This window comes from Anthonomus grandis, chromosome 17, assembly GCF_022605725.1.
Source record: "Anthonomus grandis grandis chromosome 17, icAntGran1.3, whole genome shotgun sequence".
Lineage (NCBI taxonomy): Eukaryota > Metazoa > Arthropoda > Insecta > Coleoptera > Curculionidae > Anthonomus > Anthonomus grandis.
Window position 1 is genome coordinate 15317266 of NC_065562.1, and position 23138 is coordinate 15340403.

Consider the following 23138-nt stretch of genomic DNA (forward strand, 5'->3'; position numbering starts at 1 on the left):
AAAGCTAACCAATAATATAAAAGCGTTTGTATTTATAAAGAAACTTATCGGTAAAGACATTTTTTTAGAAACTTTAGCCTTTAACTCACTAAGTTTCCTCTAAGCCTCACATTAGCCAACCAACCAATAAGATCTTCAAAAAATCTGCTACTAGCTCTCCTTCCAGCAATTCTTGAAGGCTATTTCCTTAATTATATCAAACACCTTTGACAAAGAAAATTAATGAGTTTTCCTTGTAATTAATACTTTTATTTCCTTGTAAGAGCCCCCTTCCCCTATACATAACTAATGTCTGAACATATGTGATAGCTTAATAGATACTAAGCTACATATGCGATTACATTGTCTGATACTTCTTTTAAATATTGAATGTGAGGTTTTCAGAGATTGAAAATGACGGAGTTCTGAAGCTTTTATTCTTCTCTTCTCTTCTTGTTTATATTTAGCAAATCCCAACGACGGAAAATAGCATTAAATCAGTTGTCGTTTGCAGAATACATTCAAATCCGATCCCGTCAAGCTAAAGCGTAAATTTCATTAATTAGCTGGATAGCAGCCGGAGCTCTAAGTCTAATACACTTAATTACTGGCAATCTGTCTACTCCCTTTTTGGGACTGAAGACTCTCAACTCTCCGGATTACTCCTTGCTATCGATTTTGTTTTGTTAACTACGTTAAGGGAGTGTAAGTGTGAGTTTACAAAGGAGAATAGTAAGGGAAATCAACGACTCTCCCGTCCGATTTAACCGCACTTAAACGAAAGAAAATTACGTTCTTTATTTGATTAAATGTCTCGTTATTGGCGGTGGGACGTGCAAACAAAAGGCGAAGTTTAACTAACCCCTCGATCCAGGACTTCCTAAACTAGTAGAATCCATTATGGTAAAGTTAACATTGTGGCTTATGTAACAAACTATTCCGCCATTGGTGTCGAGTTAATGGGTTGGTTTAGGGTATGTTTGACTTCTGGAACTTGCCTAAGTTCGTTCATAACTTTCTGCGGACATTTTTTAGAGATTATATGTATAGTACTTGGAACGTTCCAGGCAAGACTGGTGTCTTTATTGGAATATTAATATTATGTCTTTTTCCTGTTCGGTATCATTGATTCATTTTTTTCCAGGTTTTTATCAGTTATCTTAGTTGAAATCTCTCAGATACAATATTTGCTGCAAGGATCACTCTTCCAATCATTTTCTGAAGGGTTTCTTTTTATTTAAGGATAAAGGTTTTTTCTATGCATTTAAAATGATACATTTTTAAAAATGAAAGATAGTTTATTTTTCGTCCTGGCCATTTATTTTTTTAAATAGTGATTTTTCACACAAAGTAGTTGGGATATTTTAAGACTTCATATTTATTCATTATTTTTTTATTCAAGTTTTATTATAGTTTTTTAATTCTTCCAGTCATTTGAAGATCTATTTTGAAAAGACAATTTCATTTGAAATTTTAATTTTTAATTTATTTAATTTATTTATTGATTTAATTTTATTTAAATTTTGCCCATTTAACAGGCAGTTGTAATAAATTGTTTGTCATAAAATAGGGTTTTAACTACCTGAAAAAATAAACAACGTTAATGTTTAAAAATAATAAAGAAAATATACAAAAACTTGTCATATTTATTGACTAAAAATAAATTATTTTTAAGGGAATTCAGATTTTGTCAACCCAGCAAATCGGATTTTTTCTTTGAGCTCTAATAGTCCATAAATCAAAAATAAGTTCGAAAATATATTTTCTTCAAATTTTTGCATTGAAGGTTTCTTTGTTAATTTAGAGCTTTAAAGATCTCTTTTTCTTCGGAAGCTCTATTTTTCCAAAAATTCCCGAAATTTTTCTTGAAAAAATTAAATCACTTTATATAACCATAAAAAAAAAATTAAGAAAATTTAAAATATTGTCTGGAAAATTTCTAAACTCACAGAAGATAATTCCTATTATTGGCTTTAATGTAATTTTTTCGTTTCTGAGGCAAAAAATCACATTACTTTTTTTGGAACTGTTAGCCTTATTTTTTGGTCTGAAATGTTACGCGAGTCACCTTAATAATTGCAACATTTTATGCATAGTGGACAACACTACTGCCTTGTCATACGTTAATCGTATGGGTAGTATACTCCCTAAGTTAAATGCCCTATCAAGGCAGATTTGGCAATGGTGCGAACAAAGAAATATAGTTATTCGTGCGACATATATTCCTTCAAAGGAGAATGTTGAAGCGGATAGCGCGTCCCGTCATCTCAAAATAGGGACAGAATGGTCCATTTCTGATCAAGCATTTCAGAGAATAGGCCAGATATTTGGTTTTCCATCTATTGATCTTTTTGCAGGTAAATTGGGGGTATCGACGCTTAGGTACTACAAGACATTTATTTACTTCGACGAGACCTTCCTATAATCAAGATCAAACTTCACTTAGGTAAGTTCGTTTAATCTTGTAATTATAATTACTTAGCAGGACAATCGAGTGTTAATAATTCGCCAATAAAGTGAAACGCAGCATATAACAATTAAGTGTCTGTGTAAAATTTAAATAATTTTTTTTATGATATGTATGTAGCATGTTTGCTAAATAAATAATATTATATTATATTATTATTATATTTTTGGAATAATTTTTCAATTTCTTCCAGAAACAATCAACTCCATTCCTTTCGTATAACCTGATTTTTATAAAAGCAAAACTAATAACAGTGCCTCAAATGAATGTCGGAAGCCTTTGAGCATTTCGCCATTTAATTCGGCACCCAACAGAGGTATTTAATTCATTGTTTTTAAGTTGCTTTTCAAAATGTTTCAAGAAGTTTATTTCATTTTCCAGGCAATTTTACAAGAGTTTAATATTCCTGGAATAATTTTATATTTTCTTCCAGGCACTCAGGGATGGTTTTCAAAAATTTCCTATCAGTTGAATTGATTTTTCAGGCATTTTTCGAAGGGTATCAAGTTCCTGGAATAATTTTTCACTTTCTTCCAGGCACTTAATGAATCATATCATTCAATTCATTCCAATAATTTAAACTTGAAATAAACAATGCATCTAACTTGACCTTTTTAAAACCAAAACAGTAAGTTCTTAATTAATAACAGTGCCTTGTTCGCATGTCGAAAGCCTTTGAGCATTCCGTCATTAAATTCGGCACCCACCAAAGGTATTTAATTCATTATTTTTAAGTTGCTTTTCAAAAATTGTCAAGAAGTTTATTTAATTTTCCAGGTATTTTTAAAAGAGTTTAATATTCCTGGATTACTTTTTTATTTCCTTCCAGGCACTTAATGAATCATATCATTCAACCAACTTTATTAATTTCAACTTGAAATAAGAAATGCATGTAACATGATCTTTTTAAAAGCACAACTGTAAGTTCTTAATTAAATACAGTGCCTCATTCGAATGTGGAAAGCCTTTGAGCATTCCGTCATTGAATTCGGCACCCAACAGAGGTAGTTTATTCGTTGTTGTTGAATTGCTTTTGAAAAATTTTCAAGAAGTTTATTTAATTTTCCAGGCATTTTTAAAAGAGTTTAATATTCCTGGAATAATTTTGTATTTTCGTCCAGGCATCCAGGGATGATTTTTAAAAATTCCCTATCAGTTGAATTGATTTTTTAGGCATTTTCGAAGGGTATCAAGTTCCTGGAATAATTTTTCCCTTTCTTCCAGGCACTTAATGAATCACATCATTCAATGAACTCCATTAATTTCAACTTGAAATAAAAAATGCATGTAACCTGATCTTTTTAAAAGCAAAACTGTAAGTTTTAATTAATTACAATGCCTTATTCAAATATCGAAAGCCTTTGAGCATTCCGTCATTGAATTCGGCACCCAACAGAGGTATTTAATTCGTTGTTTTTGAGTTGCTTTTCAAAATGTTTGAAGAAGTTTATTTAATTTTCCAGGCATTTTGAAAAGAGTTTAATATTCCTGGAATAATTTTTTATTTTCTTCCAGGCACTTAATCAATCATATAATTCAATCAACCCCATTAATTTCAACTTGAAATAAGAAATGCATGTAACCTGATCTTTTTAAAAGCACAACTGTTCTTAATTAATTACAGTGCCTCATTTGAATGTCAAAAGCCTTTGAGCATTCCGCCATTGAATTCGGCATCCATCAGAGTTATTAAATTTTTTAAAAAGATCTATCCATTTAACCAATATCAATCAAATGACATTATGATGTGGATTTCAGCACTGTTCAGTATGTCACGAAATTAAAGTTTTCAAATGTGATTTTATGTTTTTTGTGTAATTTAATTTTATTATTCAATTCCCAGTCTGCAATTTAATTAATAGTCCTAAGCCTAAATAGACGTCCGTAAATTTGGCACTCCTACCTAAATATTACCTAAATATATATAAATAGTACCTGTTACATGCAGATTTTGCCCTAAGCATGTAACATGGGATTTCATATAAATTCGGGCAAAAGTTTATGGGTTTTGGTATCGGCTTGAAAGGGTTGTGTGATTTACAGTTTTATAAATGGAATTTGGGGTTTGATAGTAATGCAATTTATTTTTTTTTAGGCTTTTGGGGTTTGATTATTTTTAGGAATGTATTTACCTACCCTATCCCATCAGCACACCTCTGTGGAGTTAGTCGCATTATGTTTCCATAGTCCCTATTCATATACCTGGTGTTGGGAACTTTCTGACCTTTGATTTGTTTGTCAAGAGTTTCTATGAGGCCGGTATATGTCTGGGGTATGGATGGACTTCTGGAGGGTGCTGTTGTGCCACAGATTGTGCTATGAGTGGAGTAAATAAGACCTTTTAGATGTTGATCCGTTAGTGTAGGAAAACTTACAAATACTTTCTTCTATAGCGGAATCATGTTGGGCAAGGTATCCTAATTGATCTTAAATTGGCCTTAATATATTAACAGTGCCTCTTTTGGACGTTAATTGCTCTTGAGCATTCCGCCATTGGACTCCAAATTAATTCCAAGCAGTTCAATTAATTTTTTATGCATTTTTCGAAGAGTCTTAAGTTCTTAGAATAATTTTTTACATTTTTCCAGGCACTTGGAGTCGATCCATTACTTTTTCTAAAAAGTTCAATTATTTTTCTAAAAATTTGCTATCAACTGCATGATCTATATTTTCTCCAGGAATCACCTTCAAATTCTTATGAATTTTCCAGGGTTCTCCATATTATTTTTTTCTTTCTACTCTCTTCTTTCTACTTGATCCAATACATCTAGGTCACCATTGGTCATACATAAGTAACGCCTTTCTTCCTTTCCTACTTTCTCTTTTTATTAAGTGAAAGACATCTTTATTCTTTTCCTTCCTTCTGACTTTCTCAAATTACTCCATGAGTTTCTTGATTATCACCCTCCCTTCTGTTATGAATATCAGGCTTTTTTTCTACATCATTTCCAATGTTTCCCCCTGACACCCTAATGAAAATAATATGGAGAAGTCTAAAACAGGTAAGAGTTTCAGTGCGACGGTGCACCTGAATTAAATTTCAAAGCGAATTAGATAAAGGGAAAACAAGAATGGGGTTTACCGGTGGGACAAAGACGCTCGTGTACACTAGTATCTGATGTCATGCCCGGTCTAATTACATTAGGGAAATGGTAAATTAGCATAGTTTAAATGGAATCTGATCTACGTTAAAGCAGTAGCCGCATTTCTTTTCTAAAGAGGTCAAGTGTCATAAGAGTGAGAGGATTTATTATAAACCATTGTTTATTAGGAAACTTTACCACTTATATCAGATCCGTACATCTCCGCCACCCTCCGTCTTTTCCCTCCCTTATATATTGGAGAAGTTGAGCTTTGTCGAACACAATCGCCGGGGATGATTTGCTAAATTGCTTTTCCAATCGATGTTATTGTGGTAATTTGAATGTTGTATAATATGCTTTAGGTAGTTGAGAAACGGATACTTCCACGACGTGTGTTGTAAAAAGAGAGATTCTTTAGAGACTATTTATGTATAGACAAAAACTGGATTTCTTGTTTGTTTTATGGAAAAATGCGGGATTTACAAGAACATGCTTGTGTGGCCTTATATACTAAAGATGTAACTAAAAAATTGCTTCAACCTAAAACGCCTTTAATATCAAAATTTTAAATTTAGAGTGACGTCTCTATACTTAAAATTATCCTTAAGAATCCTGCTATTTTTTCGTTAAAGAATTATAAACTTATTATTAGTAGTTTCCCAATAAGGAACAAAAATATCCGTAAAAAAATAAAAATCACGAAAATTCAACTTGGTTTTAAAATCTTCAAATTGGGTGGCTTTTGAACCTTGGATGACTAAATTTCCTTAAACTCAAAATGTTTTTGAGACACAATAAACGTTTCTGTATGAAATTGTTCGAAAATAATTGGGCTTTTTTTACGTGTAATTATTTTTTTTTAATTTATGACTTTATAAAAATATTTGCAATAAGAATAAAAATTTGGTAATAAAAAGAAAAACTTATCCAAAAATGCCTTAACTAGCCAAATTTTACATTCAGAGTGACTTTTCTACCCTCAAATATATCATCAGAAATTCAACTACTTTGTCATGGAAAAATTATAAAAATACATTTAATGGTTCCCAAATTATGACCAGAAATGTCGGTTAATAATTAAAAATCATGAAAATACAATTTGGTTTTATAATCTTTAATTTAGCTGACAAAATAATTTTTACCTTAAAATTTTTTAAAGGTACAAGAAACATTTATATATGCAATTATTTGAAAATAAACGTCCTTTTTTATAATATAACGCTTTTAAAAATATCCCACTTATTTTCTTAAAATATTTACAATAAAAGTGAGAAATTGGTAAAAAAAATAGCAAAAAAAGTATCCGAACCTAAAATGCCCTTAATATTCAAATGTTTAATTCAGAATGACGTTTCTATACTTAAAATCATCCTCAGGAATCCTTTTTCGTGAAAAAATTTTAAAAATATTTCCAGTGGTCCCTAATTTATAAAAAAATGTCTTAAAACCGTAAAACTATAATTTGGCTTTACAATGTTCATATTTGGTGTGTTTTGGACCTTGTATGACTAAATCGCATTTAATTCAGAAAGTGTTTGAGATACAAAAAATGTTTGTATATAAAATTATTCGAAAATAATTAGGATTTTTGTATGTGTAATTTAAAAAAAAAATCTAATTATATCATGGAAATATTTGCGATAAAAGTGAAAATTTAGAAAAAAACTAGCAAAAAAAAGTGGTTCAACCAAAAAAGCCATAACTACTCAAATCTTTAATTCAAACTAACATTTCTACATTTATACTCATCTTCAGGAATCCGACTACTGTTTCATGAAAAAACTATGGAAATATTTTCAGTGGTTCTCAAGTGATGACCAAAAATGTCTGTTTAAAAATAAAAATCATTAAATTACAATTTAATTTTAAATTCTTAGTTAAACCCGCTGCATACGAGAACTTCTCTTCATTTTTAGCATTTTAGGGTTGTAAGGTTTCATAATTACCCTATTTCTTAAGGAAATTATCAAAAACTTTATTTAACTTTAATTTTATAGCTAAAATCCCTGTTGACGTAAAATTTCTCATCATAACAGTGATTATTTAAGTTTTTCAGTCCTCAACCTAATGCCCCATTTTTTTTTTATAAATATTTATTATAACAGTGATATAAGGTCTTAGCAATTTTAAAATAAAAAATTATATAAATAAATAAAATGTTTATTTTGCATGACGTAATAAATAATTTACTGCAACAGTGATTTTATAAGAGACTCAGTTGCTCAGTGAAGAAATAGGTTTTTTCCGTAAAAAGTGTTTATCACAACAGTGATTTTGAAGGCCTAAATGTCCCTGTCAGTGATTTATTGTAGGAGAAACAAGCAAAGCATATATTAATCTTTTAACGACTTATTTCGACAGTGATTTTTATTTAAATTAACTTTATAGCTAAAATTATTGTTCACAAAATTTCAATTTGATTTTAGATTTTTTGCTATATACGAGATATTTCCCTTCGTTTTTATTTCTTAAGGAGAATATTTAAAACTGTGTTTACTTTTTAAATTTTATAACGAAAATCTCTGTTGAGATAAAACTTTTTGTCTTTTATTATAATAATAACTTTTAAAGTTGGACTAATAAACTCAACAGAAAGAAAAACGCCCTCATAGGTCCTTAATGTTGTATTTGGTGTTCCCAGGGAACAGTTTTGGTTCCATTATTGTTCTTATTATATATAAATGATGTATGGTAATGGTAAAAGTTATACAAAAATGTAAAACTGTGTTATTTGCAGATGACGCAATAATTTATATAATAGGAAACAATATTGATCAGATGGTAACTGATATAAATAGTGATCTAACCAAAATTTTCAGCTGGCTTTTTACTAAAAAATCAAAAAATAATCAAATAAATATTGACAATGTGAACATCAGTGTAGGTGGAGAGAGTATTTTTTTACGAAAAAGAAATAAAGTATTCGGGTACAATTTTGGATGCAAATTTGAATTTTATCGTACATGCAGATTACGTTATAAGAAAATTTTCGAAGAAAGTTGGGTTTATTAATGGAGTTGGAAAAAACTTATCAATGCATACAAAGCTCCTGCTATATAATACCAATGCTGTTCCCCATTTGCAGTTTTGCTCCATATTATTGTTCAATCTATCTAAATACAAGATGAAACATTGAAGTAATTTAAAACAGATGACACTAATCCTAAAATGCAATCGATACACTGCTGTTATTGTTATGTTAGGTGTGCTAGGTATGATGTCTGTCAGGCAAAGGAATATGTTTAGTGTGTATGTATTTATTTTTAAATTAAAACAACGTCTACTACCCACATATATCTGCGATAAAATAAGAGTGTTCGGAGACGTCCACAATTATTGCACCAAAAATAATACAGACTTTGTCCTTGATAGATGGAATACTAGTCAGATGTTGAATTCTGTACTCAGCAAGGGACTTATTGAATTTAATAAGTTGCCAACTGAAGTTAAAATCTGTGAAAATTTAAACCAGTTTAGAAGGCTATTGAGAAAATTTATCAGTGTGTGAATGCAATTCCTTTAGATATAAATAAAATGTTTATCTTGCAAAATGTAATAAATTATGTACTGATCATATGTGTTTATCACAACAGTGATTTTGAAGGCTCTGTCATTGATTTCTTGTAGGAAAAACAAGCAAAGCATGTATTCGTCCTTTAACAACTTAATTCGATAATGACTTCTGTTTAAATTAAATTTATAGCTAAAATCACTGTTGAATCTTCTTGTAGTTATTTTTTGAAACATTGATTTTAAAGTTTGTGATTTTTCCTTTTTTTATCAATTTAAAACATATTTTATCTCAGTTGTGTTTTTATGGGAGAAACAAGCAAAGCATTATTTTTTTTCTAACTACTTAATCTCAACAATGATTTCTACTTAAATTTAAATAATAACTAGAATCACTGTTATTTTTTTCTAGTTATTTTTTAAAATAGTGGGTTAGTACCATTAGTTTTATTTTTATATTTTGTTTCTTTTAAGTCAATATTATATAGGGGCTTAACAGAATTTAATAGGTTACCGGATAGCTTTAAATCCTGTGATAGTTTAAACGTATTTAAGAGGCTCTTGAGAAAATTTGTTCTAGAGATTTAGTATTTGTCTTTTTTATCTTTATTCTGTGATATAAATTTTATATTCTGTGTTTTATCATTATACGTTTTATTTTATAGGTTTAAATTGTTTTATGTCATTTTAAGTTTTATTCATTATTTATTTTACCTTAATTTTATTGTGTGTTTGTGTTGAAAAGGAGGCTGGATGGTCAGCTTCCTTTTCTTGATATTTTAATTAAAAAAAATTTACACAATTTTAAAACTAGAATTTACCATAAACCAACTCATACTAATAGATATTTTAATTTTAATCCTAATTTTCCAATAATGGTAAAAAGAGGAGTGGTAAAAAGTTTATATGACCGTGCTAACATTACTTGTAATAATCAATATTTAACAACTGAAAAAGATTTTATTCAAAATATCTCAATACAAAATAATTATTTTATAGAATTTTTGGAAAATTGCTTTAAAGAGTTTGATAATCCACGCATAAAATTGAATCAACCAATTTTTACGACAAATCTTATTTTACCATTTATTCCAGGATTTTCTGATAAGATAAAAAGAATTTGTTAAAAAAATTTATATAAGAACTATTTTTAAATCACAAAACACATTACGATATTTATTAACAAAAACTAAAGCTTTCAATGAAAATAAATTTAATAAAAATGTAATATATAAAATTCCTTGTACTTGCGGTAAATTTTACATAGGAGAAACCTGTAAATCATTACCAAAAAAATTAATGAGCATAAATCTTACATAAAAAACAATGATTTTCAAAAATCCAAAATTCACCACATGCATTCGACAATAACCATAGAATTAGAATAAACTGGAATGCTTTGATTAATTTTAGCAAAGGAACCAATTTAAAAATTACGTAAACTAAAAGAAAGTGCATTTATAATGTTTAATGAAGATATATGCTTAGCTACTTCTTCGGTTGATTTTAATAATATATGGATTCCTTTGCTAAAAAGAGAAGTGGAATAGGGTATTCTCAAAATTAATTAATAATTTAAAATATTTGATTTTCGTATATTTTTTATCATTAATTTACATTAAGATCACACTCCTTTAATTTTAAAGAAGTAACTTTTGAATTTTTTGTTATCTCTCAAAACAGTTTGTCAGACTATTAATAAACCGTGAAATTATATAAAAAAAGTATAGAAAATTTGCAAGATAAGTATATTTTGTTTATATTTTTAATTTAATTTTAGAAACCCGATTTTTTTTTGAAAATTTTTACATAGAATGTTGAGTGTGGTCAAAATATTGATAAAAAAGTGAGGATGATTGGAAAAAATTCAAAACTTTGGAAATTATGAAGGTTTTTCTACATACGTTAAATACGTAATTATTGCCGGCTTGCACAAGGTTTTTTAGCTCTTGATTTTGCTATAATTAAAAAATATACAGGGTGTTCCGTTGATCATGTTAGAAACTTCTAGGGCAGATAGAAAACGTCAAAAGAAAAACAAAAGTTCATATAAACATGGGTCCGGAAAAGCTTTGAAAATTAGCTTAAAAAACTAGTTTTTTTTTTAATAGCTCCGGAACTACTTTAGCTACCGCAACCAATTTTGGGAGGTAAATTATTGTTAGTACGTTTATTCTTTTGAACCTACTAAATAAATAAATATTTACCAGGGGCTTCAGAATCAGGGGGGGTATTTGGTAAATTTAGGCCCATTTCTTTAAGACTTTAATTTCTGCCCGTTTGGGCATTAGATCATGATGTTCTTATGCTTTTTACATAAAAAGGTGCTCTTAGTAAAACTCGGTAAATATCACCGTTTTTGTGGAAATTGACTAAAACCAAACTAAGATACAGCACCTGAATTAATTATTTTAATAATTTTTTGTACTGGAGAAAATAGCTTTTCTCCAGACAACAATTTATAATATGGGTAAGAGGGTTAATAATCACAAGACAGCAAAGCGTAACAATAGTAATATTTAAATTATCTGATCCAAATGCCTTACTTTTTATAGTTAGAAGAATTTTTTCTACTAAATCCTGGTCTACTAAATTAAACTTAAAATCTTAGACTGTGTGAAAAATCAACCTTAGAGTCAATTTCAGGCATGATATGTATACATACTACATACATACTGCCATGGTATTAGCTCTAGATCACACTGAAAACGTAAATGTTCAATATTATGAAGGTTTCTATATGTAAAACTAAAGCTTTGTGGCTCAAAAATATTAAAATTAATTTCACAAAATAGCAATAAGTGATACGACACCTCAACATCCCTGATACCACAAGTGTTACACCACATTTCTATGAGGTCAATATTAGAAAAAATCAAATCAATCAGAGACATAGAAGTATCAGACACTCTTGTCGGCTCTGATGTGAATTGTTTTAAGCCATAAAATTCAATAATTTTAAACAATGAAGTATTTACATTTGGATTAAGAAGTATTATGTGCTCATAGGCAGCAAAAAAATCAACCAGGATGTTATCCAGAGCGGAATAAAAAAGGTTTAGTTCACCTTTAGGTGGACGATAGATGTTTTCAACAAGAAGTTTTTTGTCATTTATATTTAGCTCGATCCAAATTTGTTTAAGAAAAGCTGCAGATTCTCTATGCAAAATACGAAAGTTAAAAGTATTTTTAAGTTTGATACTCTATTCCCATCCTTCAAATGCATTTAATCATATTTCGTAACCTCAAACCGAAGCAAAAAAAAAGGACGATTCTCAAAAGAAACTCGCTGAAAAGCAACATCGAAGTCGTGTCGCTGGATCACACAAAACAAGCAGCAGAAAAGTATTTTTCTCATCCGCATCCCCGAGCACCACCATGCATTAATTATAACTGGAAAGTGTTGCTTACAGACCGTGTACTCCTTTGGGAAATTTACGATATCGATATCATTGATAGCTCCATGAAGACGAAAAAAAAACAACCATAGAGTTATACGAGAGGACGCGACTCCCCGGAGAACTCCGCCTCTCCGAATACGCGGTTGTAAAGTTTTGATTTCGTTTCGAGCTTTTATATGTTTATAAACATCGCATGGAGAAAAAGTTGAAAGCATCGAAACGGAGTTTTCCTTTTGTGAAATATAAATAAGAGTTTCTTTGATGGTGCTTTTAGTTGTATGAGTTCTAATATTATAAAAATAAAGTGGACTCTTTCACTAGATAGCTCATGTAAATGGGCTCTTCGTTAATAAGACAGCTGCAGCTTAAATTTCACGGCTTCTCGTATGCCCTGTCAGTTTGCGGTTTAATTATGTTCTTAGCATGTACTGTACCGCACTTAACTATTATTAAATCTCGCCTTATCTTAAGGCGGAAATTTGGGTTTTAAAAGGGATTAAATTTACTAATTGGTATTGTCGTGTTTTGGTTGGAAAATAGCATGTTTTGGTACAAAATATCTCAAAGAGCTTAGTTTTTATGAAATTATGGTATTAAGGACTTAATGAGGACTGAAAAAGAATGTTGTTTTTAATAAGGTTCAGGTTTAAAATGATAAATATTTCCGAAAAAGGGACGTAACATTGAAATCTGAGTCACACTTTATACAAATCGATGAGGGACGTGAATTTTCGAATAATTCATTTTCGAGTCAACATAAATTTTCAACAATAAATAACGTTGAAACACCGTGGAAAGAAAACAAAGTTAATTATTCAGAGGGTAAATGTAAAAGTCTATCCTGTGACAGATCGAGAACGCCACCGACTCCCGGTTTAATGGATAAAGTAATGGAAACCTTCAGGTCTTATCCCTCATAATTTGTTTTAAAGCATTTTAATGTTCAAGGGAAGGAGACGAGGGTGAGGGCGGGGAAGGGGTGAACTTGCCGCCAAAAATGAGTTTGCTGAATAATCGAAAGTGGGTTTCTTGTCGCGTTTTCATCAATCAATCTTGGCTGGGATAAAAGGCGGGATATCAAGTGTTGTAGAGCATAAAAATTAATTTTTAATTTTTTTTCGGTTAATAAAGGTGGTGGGCAGCAGGAAGAGGTTATAGCATGATAGCATAAATAATTAAATTGAGAAAATTTTGAATTTTTAATTTTAAAAAATTTCTGAAATATCCAGAAATTTCGATATAAAATGTAGCCAAAAGTAGATTTTTTATTAATTTATTCATATTTGTTTTCTGTATTAAGATGCTGATTTAACTAATAAAAGTTAATTTTTAGTTATCAACATATGTATATCTTTAAAATACCAAAAGAAATTATCAAATTTTTAATTAAATTCAGGCTCAATCAACTCCTATTTTAGTTTGTTTTCAGATAGTAACGTATACATGCTTTACTAGAGATCCAATTCAAGCATATTCGATTTTTCTTAGTTTTCTACTAGTATTTGTGTTATTTGGATTATCAGAATTATATAAATTATTTTTAAGTTAAAAAATTTACTTCATAGAAATAAGTTTTTTCAGTTATCAACGCATATGAGAATCTAAATATTTAATTAATCAGAATCTAAATTCAATCAAAGCCATTTCATTTAATTTTATTTATAAGCATACGTTATTGGACATTGGAGTTTTTAGATTATTTTTAGTTATCAATATTCCTTATTGGCATTTTTCAATTGTCAACGCATATTAGCCTTATTCTAAGTTCAACTCAATACTTTTTTTAGTTAAATTAATTATCAATTAAATTTAGTAGTCCTATTTAATTTTTCTAAATTATTAACGTAATTTATAAAAATTGTTGTTGAATTATCAAATATTTAACTAAATCCAATTGCCAAAAAATAATTTATTTTTCTTTTATTTATAAACAAAATTTACTGTCATCAAAAATCAGTTTTTTTAGTTATCAGTGTATACAGGGTGTTTCAGAACAAAAAAATTGTTCAAAATGTCTTCCTCCAACCTCAATACACCGATTTAAACGCCGCACATGATTTCGGCGGACTACACTAAAAATTTGATCCTCGTTTTGAATGATTTCACATGCTGCTGTTATTCGTTTTATTACATTTTTTTCATTACATGTTGAAATAATCTAGTTTATTTTTTGAGTTATCAACATCTACTTGACTTATCGGATATTTAATCAAAAGTTTTTTTTAATATTGTAATTTTTAATTATTTACTGGGACAAAGATGAATTCTATTGTATTTTTTTAGTTATCAAATTATCTTTTTTCGATCAGTTTTCTTAGTTATCGGGATTATCGAATAATAAACTGAACCCAAGTTCAAATGACTTATTTTATTTTTTTAATTATTAACATTTACCTGATCTATCAGTGATTTATTAGAAGAGTTTTTATTACTCAGATTATCACTGGAACAAAGATGAATTCCAAATCCAAATCTAAGTCAGGACTTTAATTTTTTTTATTTTAGTTAAGGGGTAATTTATTAAGAAGTTATCATATATTTACAATATAATCAACAATAATAGTTTTTAAAATTTTCAACGCATATTAGCCTTATTTTAAATTCAACTCAATACTTTTTTTAGTTAAATTAATTTTCAATTAAACTTCCTATTTAATTTTATTGAATTATTAACGTAATTTATAAAAATTAATAATCTTATTTTAGTCCAAAATTCAAGTGAAGAATTTTGTTGAATTATCAAATATTCAACTAAATCCAATTTCAAAAAAAATATTTTGTTTTTTTAAAAAAAAAAATTGTCATCAAAAATCAGTCAAAATCAGATGAATTTCATTGTATTTATTTTGGTTATTAAATTATGTTAAAGGAAATCAGTTTTTTTAGTTATCATGATTATCAAATGATAAAGTGAACCCAAGTTCAAATATTTTATTTTATTTTTTGAGTCATCAATATTTACCTGACTTATCAAACTAATTTTTTTTTATTACTGGAATTATCAGATATCTACCGAGATAAAAATCAGTTCCATTGTATTTTTCTTAGGTATCAATGTATCTTATTAAATATCATATATCAGATATTTATTGTAATTCAAATTCAATATCATTGTATTTTTCTTAAATACTAAATTATCTTATTAGGAATGAATTTCTTAGGTATTAATGTATATAAAACTTGCCAATAATCTATTTTAAAATTATTTATTTTTTTTCAGTTATGGCAATTTTTAAGTATTGAATCTATGTCAATTAACCAATTTTTTAATAAATACCAATGTATTTATCAGAGAATCAGAAGTAATTTCATTTTATTTTTTTAATTATTAAATTATTGCATTGGAAATCAGTTTTTTCGGTGGTCAGTATATACAGAACTTATCAGATATCCAATCTAAGAGTTTTCGATTCTTTAATTATTAATTCTTCAATACAAGATCAATGCCATTGTATTTTTCTTAGTTAGCAGATTTTTATAATGGAAAAAAAGTTTTTTAGTTATCAATTTATAAAAAGCTTATCAATAATCTATAATAAAACAATTATTTTTGTTTAGTTATGGCAATTTTTAATTATCGAATCCATGTCAAATAACCAATTTTTTAATCAATAATCAATAGCGAATTTTTTATTAAATAATCAACGTATAATCTGGTTTATCAGATAACCAAGATTAATTTTAATATATTTTTTTTATTATTAAATTATTGTATTAAAAATAAATTTTTTCGGTGGTCAACATGTACAGAACTTATCAGATATCCAATCTAAGGGTTTTTGATTCTTTAATTATCACATATTTACTAAAATTTAAAATCAATGTAATTGTATTTTTCTTAGTTACAGATTTTTGTAATGGAAATGACTTTTTTAGTTATCAATGTATAAAAAGCTTATCAGACATCCAAAATAAAACAGTCTAATTTTTTAATTAAGAGGATTATTAACTATCGTATCAGGAGTTTTTATTGATGGAACTATCAAATATTCAGGTCTACGTTCAAATAATTTATTTAACTTTTTTCGTTATAACCGTTATATCGTTATAACCATAAATCTGACTTATCAGAGACCTAATCTAATAGTCTTTATTATTTTTTAATTAGTAAATTATCTTATTGAAAAACAGTTTTTCTAGTTATTGATTTAAATTAAACTTATCAGATATTCATTATAGGACAATTATTTTTTAGGTGTGTAAAGTATAAGATAATAAGCTGAATCAACATTCAAAAGACGTTTCGGCATCTATTCATCAGAGCCTGTAGTTACAATTTTTGCATTACATATATAATTGATCCCTTGAACGTCTTAGGATGTATCTTAGGTAATAAAATATTCTCAGAACGTACCAAAAAGGAGAGCGAAAAGTATGATATGAACATTTCAAGGATGTAACAATTAAACCATCTCAAGAATGTCCCATTTAGCTCTCAAATACTAGCAAACAACCAATTATGAAACGCAAATAAAGCAAAAATATTTACCAATAAAAAACCACCGTTTTTCTGCTAACTATTAATTACAAAACAAACAAAAACTATGCACTCACCTTGAAACCTCGCTCGAATCGCGTTATTTTTATTAATTACATCAGCTTATTTATAAATAAAACGATAAACAATAGAAATAGCAATAAATGGGAATTTTTGAAGCTTCAGAACGTACATGCGTTGTAGCGACTGATTCACCAAAAAGCTCGGGATTCTATTGTTATCAGCAAAACTAAAACGATAAACATTATAACCTATACCCGGCGGTGGGTAAAGTTTTAACGATGTGGAAATAAAACACAGGTTGGAGTAATAAGGAAGCGTATAGCGGGTCCGAAGGTGACTGTTTTACTTAATGGGTGTTACGTGGCCTTTTTATGGGTTCAATTAGATTAATTAAACGATATTTTTTCTTACTGGTGTACCTTTAAAGTGATATATTATAACCGTTGCTTTCGGTTTGTTGATTTTTTTGTTCAAGATGGCGTCCAACCGCCATATTTTTGACACAGTTGATCTGTAACATCTTGGGGTTTACTTCTCATTACTACCCAATTTATTTTTAAATTGAAGCATCATAAAAGTGATTTTATAGAACTCATATATAAAAAGCTTTCTTTTACCAGTGTAGAAATAACAAAATATTTATCACAACAGTGATTTTTGCCATTTTAGAATTGAAACGATTTTTCTCTTTATCGACCAGGAGTAGAAAAACGTATTTATTTTAGCATTTAATAAAAGTCTGTAAAACAACTATTTTTAGCAACAATGGATTTTGAACAGTGATTTCTTCCATTATGGAACTGAAACAATTGAAGTTTGTTAAGAATTATTTAAAGAAAAAAAATCATTTATTTTAGCATTTAAAGGAAATCTGCAAAACAGCTATTTCTTCCTATTAGATGCTTATAAACTAAATAAATTTATCATAACAATGATTTGAAAGGTTTAGCAGTCAGTTGACTAAAATATAAAAGCAGTGATTTTATAGTACTCACACAGTTATTTTTTTACTAATGGCAAAAAATAAAATATTAATCAGAACAGTAATTCTTTTTATTATAAATAAACATGTGAGGTTTCCTGAGACTAATTTAAATAAAAAATTCGATTTTAAGGGCCTTAAAGAGAAAAATTATTTATTTTAGCATTGAAAGCAAATCTGTAAAAAACATTTTCTTCCAATTATATGCTTAGAAATTAAAGACATTTATCATAACAGTGATTTTAAAGGTTTGCCCACCAGTTGAACAAAATATCATGGCAGTGATTTTACAGCACTCATACATAAAGGTTTTCTTTTACCAGTGTAGAAATAATAAAATATTTATCACATCAGTGATTCTTTCGATTGTGGAACTGAAACAATTGAAGCTTGTTAAGAATTACTTAAATAAAAGATTTTTCTCCTTATGAGCCTTAAAGAAAAAGATTCATTTATTTTAGCATTTAAAGAAAATCTGTAAAACAGCTATTTCTTCCTATTAGATGCTTATAAACTAAATAAATTTATCATAACAATGATTTGAAAGGTTTAGCAGTCAGTTGACTAAAATATAAAAGCAGTGATTTTATAGTACTCACACAGGTATTTTTTTATAAATGGAAAAAAAAATTAATCACAACAGTAAGTTTTTCCATTATAAATAAACATTCGAGGTTTCCTGAGAATAATTTTAAAAAAAGTTCCATTTTAAGGGTCTTAAAGAGAAAAATTATTTATTTTAACATTGTCAGCAAATCTGTAAAAAACATTTTCTTCCAATTATATGCTTAGAACCTAAAGACATTTATCATAACAGTGATTTTAAAGGTTTGCCCACCAGTTGAACAAAATATCATGGTAGTGATTTTACAGCACTCATACATAAAGGTTTTCTTTGACCAGTGTCGAAATAATAACATATTTATCATTATTTTTGCCATTTTAGAATTGAAACAATTTTTCTCTTTATCGACCAGGAATAGAAAACGTATTTATTTTAGCATTTAATGAAAATCGGTAAACCAGCTATTTTTTCCTTTATATGCTTAAAAACAATGGATTTTGAAGGTTTGGCAACCAGTTGACTAACATATCACAGCAGTGATTTTTTAGCACTTATTTATAAAGGTGTTTACTTTTAATTGTGAAAATATTAAAATATTTATCACAACAGTGATTTTTTTTGGAAATAAAACAGTTAAAGTTTCCTATAATTTAAAAATTGTTATTTATTGTTCAGGAAGACGAAAAATTACTTATCTTTTTATTAATTGCCAATTTTCTTAATCCAGAATCTATAAAACACCTGATTTGCATTTTATTTGTTTAGACTTAAAAAATGTATCATAGCAGTGATTTTAAAAGTTTGCCAATGGTTATCAGGTTGACTCATATTTCAATTTTACTTGAAATATCACAGCAGTAATTTAATAGCACTCATAAATAAAGGTTTTATCTTTTACCAGTGAGAAAAAATAAAATATTTATCGTAACAGTGATTTTTTCCACTTTGAATGTATTGAAATTTCAAATTGTTATTTATTGCCCAGGAAGGCGAAAAAACATTTATCTTTTTATTAATTGCCAATTTACTTAATACAGTAATTTACTGAATCCATATAAAACAGCTGTTTTTACATTTTATTTGTTTAGACTTAAAAAATTTATCATAGCAGTGATTTTATAAGTTTGCCAATGGTTATCAATTGGACCCATATTTCCCCTTTTCCCTTTTAATTAAAATACTACAGCAGTGATTTTATAGCTCTCATAAATAAAGGTGTTATCTTTTACCAGTGAGAAAAAATAAAATATTTATCACAACAGTGATTTTTTTTTTTCCATTTTGAATGTATTGAAGTTTCTTAAGGACAAGTAAAAAAAAGTTTTCTTTATAGGCCTGAACTGAAACAGTTGAAGTTTGATGAAAATGTTTACAAAAAAAAAGATATTTTTCCTTACAGGTCTTGCAGAAAATTATTTATTTAACGATTTAAAGAAAGTCTGCAAAACAGAAATTTTTCCCTAATATATATATTTAAAAACTAAAGACATTTATCATAACAGTGATTTTAAAGATTTGTCGCTAGTTGAACAAAATATTATGGCAGTGATTTTACAGCACTCATACATAAAGGTTTTCTTTTATCAGTGTCGAAATAATAACATATTTATCACAACAGTGATTTTTGCCATTTTAGAATTGAAATGACTTTTCTCTTTATCGGAACAATGGATTTTGAAGGTTTGGCAACCAGTTGACTAATATATCACAGCAGTGATTTTATAGCACTCATAAATAAAAGTTCTATTTTACCACAACATATTACATTAATTTTTATCACAACAGTGATTTTTTCCATTTTTAAAGTAAAATAATTAAAGTTTTCTTTGCAGGGCATAAAAAGAGAAATTATTTATTTAATCATTTAAAATAAATACTTAAAAAAGCGATTTTTTTATTATATGCTTAGAAACTTAAATTATTTATCATAACAGTGATTTTACCAACCAGTATCAAGTCGACATTTATTTCCCATTACAATTTTACTTTTTTTAATAAAATATTATAGCAGAGATTTTATAACAGTTACAGAAAAAAGTTTTTTTGTTAAACAGTGTGGAAATAATAAAATATTTATCATAACAGTGATTTTAAAGATTTGTCTGTCCCAATATCGTAAAAGCTGATTTTTTTTCACTATAGAAACCAAATTCAACAGTAATTAAAATAAAATGTTTTTTCTAATATTAGTTTTGAAGTAATCACTACAGTGATTCCATAGGAAAAACAATTTTTCATCGGCTAAAGGATCTGACATCAGTGATTAGGGCATTAAATTTTTTTCAGATATTGCCCTAAAAATTATAAAATATTAATCGCAACAATGACTTTATAGCATTAGCAACCTAACATCTATAAAATAAATATTTTTTTTTAATCAATTTAGGTGTGAAATCAAATATCTATTTTAACAGTGATTTAAATAATATATAGGAATAGACCCTGAACTTGTGTAAAATTTATGAAAATAATTTATCTTAGCAGTGATTTTACGAGTTTTTTTTGTCTCAAAATCAGAAAAAAATTACATGTTCTTTTATAGGCATAGAATGCTTATCCTAGTCTGTATTTTAATCAGTTACTATAATTAGTGTATATCAACGTAAAAGCAATCTCAAATAGTTATCACAGCAGTGATTTTATAAATTCTTAGAACCAGAATTTTTAGAATTTAAAAAATATATTTTTTCTTCTTGTTTCTTTAAAATAATCTCGGCAGTGAATACTTCTTTTTTAGGTGCATTTTTATTTTAACAATGATTCATGGAAACCCTATACTTGCAGTGATTTTAAAGAGCTTATAAGAGTAACAATTTCCTTGTTTATCTCAAGAGAGATTTTACGTTTGCCTTAAAAATAGTAAAAAAAAAAGTTATCTCAGCAGTGATTTTACAAGTTCATAGGCTCAGGTTTCTTCGACTCGTTGTACGAATCCTATTATCCAAATATTTATTATCTATTAAAAAAATGATTTTATCGCTTATCAGCAAATAGAATATTTATCTCAACAGTGATTTAAAAACAATCATCTTATAAAAAAGCACTTTTTTTGTTATTATCTTGATGATGTGAAAAAAATTATTATAACAGTGATTTATGAATTAAAAAGCCTATAAAAAATCATAGTTTTTTCTAACTAGCTTAGTTATGATAAAATGTTAAATTTAAGAGTGATTATTACTTAAAAATATAAGTCTTAACAGTGATTTTAACCGTTCCTAGACCAAATAACCTTTAACGAATATGTATTTTTTATCTCTAAATATGTATTAAATATTTTCTTTATTTTTTTTAATAATATAGAATATCACTGGAGTGATTTAAGAAAAAATTCTTAAAAAATGTTTTTTTTTCTATTATTTTCTTGATCGTATAAAAAATTTATCAAAACATTTATTTTAAGGGTTTTTTAATACAAAACCGTAATTTTTTTCCCATTAGCTTAACAATGTTAAGTCGTTAAATTTAACAGTGATTTTAACGGTTCCTAGACCCGGTAACACTTAAACAATATATTTTTCCTATGTCTCTATCTTAGCAGTGATTTCTAACGGTTTTTCTCCATACATTCGTTAAAGAAATATTTTTTTCTTAATTATTTTAATATTATAGAAACACCTTTCTCAAAATCCATGAAAATTTGGAAACTCTCTCCTAATTATGATTTAAAATTAGGAAAAAATTAAGTCTTTCCTTTAGTGCTTTAAAATTTAAAAAAAATTATCTAAACAGTGATTTTTTTTTGGCTAAGTTACATTTAAATAATATATTTGCTCTTATGTTATTATCTGATCACTTATTTACCTTAGCACTTATCTTATAACAGCAGTCATCTTCCATTAATTCGTTAAATAAATAATAATTTTTTAATTATGATAAATATAAACAAACTTTTATCACAGCAGTGATTTTTAAGCTTCGTCAACTAAATTCAGTTCGTTAATGTATGTTATTATGCTTAAAACGAGGTCTGATAATGCCGTAAGGTGAAACGCGTATCCTATCTAATACACGCTATTTATTTGTGAGACATTGACTTTATTTTTCTTCTTGTTAACTATAATTCATGCATAACTTAAGTAAACACGATCCGCAATTTTATTTTTTTTTAAATCCTCAATATTGAATAAACATTGAATGGGTGGAGAGAATTCACTCTGATATTGCAGACCTGGAGAACCAGTTTTATGTACTTTAAAAATAAAAATACTCAAAACAACCCTCGATATATCCATTAATAAATTAAAAGTTACTGTATCCAAAGATGGAAAGCATTTGCTCCAAACATTATGTATAAAAACCAAATTAATTAGAGAGAAAGTTTAATTATTAAATAAATGGAATTTTTTTTGTCTATACATCCAATTATTCTTACCCAGTAAAAGGGCTCCTTATCCACTTCTCTTTGTTAACGCACGTCATCACACAAAATAGAAAAAACTTTTGCTGACAAAAAAATAAATAGTTGTTCCTCTGGTTTTCCTTTTGGCCTTATAACCATTTTCTGTTACAAGAGGTGTCGTTTACTGTGAAACTTTTTAACAAGAAACCGACCCTTTTTTTTGGGTAGATCGGCCCTTAAAAAGTATTAAGGGTGCTTACGTAAGGTCTTAAATGGGCCTCGCTTAAAAATTTGATTTATTCCGCATA

At 27.8% G+C, this 23138-nt stretch overlaps 1 protein-coding gene across 9 annotated transcripts in view; it reads right to left on the reverse strand.

Moving 5' to 3' along the window:
• The window catches only part of LOC126746053 (complexin), a 361290-nt gene that overhangs the window by 336963 nt on the left and 1189 nt on the right, over positions 1 to 23138 (reverse strand). For 3 of the 9 annotated variants that reach the window (XM_050454150.1, XM_050454145.1, XM_050454142.1), the window contains exon 1: positions 16995 to 17268. The exons of 3 other annotated variants lie outside the window; for them this stretch is intronic. The gene's annotated coding sequence lies outside the window, so the exon portion shown is untranslated. Of the gene's footprint in view, positions 1 to 16929; positions 17269 to 23138 lie in introns of those variants that run through there. 3 more of the 9 variants (XM_050454147.1, XM_050454144.1, XM_050454149.1) reach the window with 2 other exon arrangements.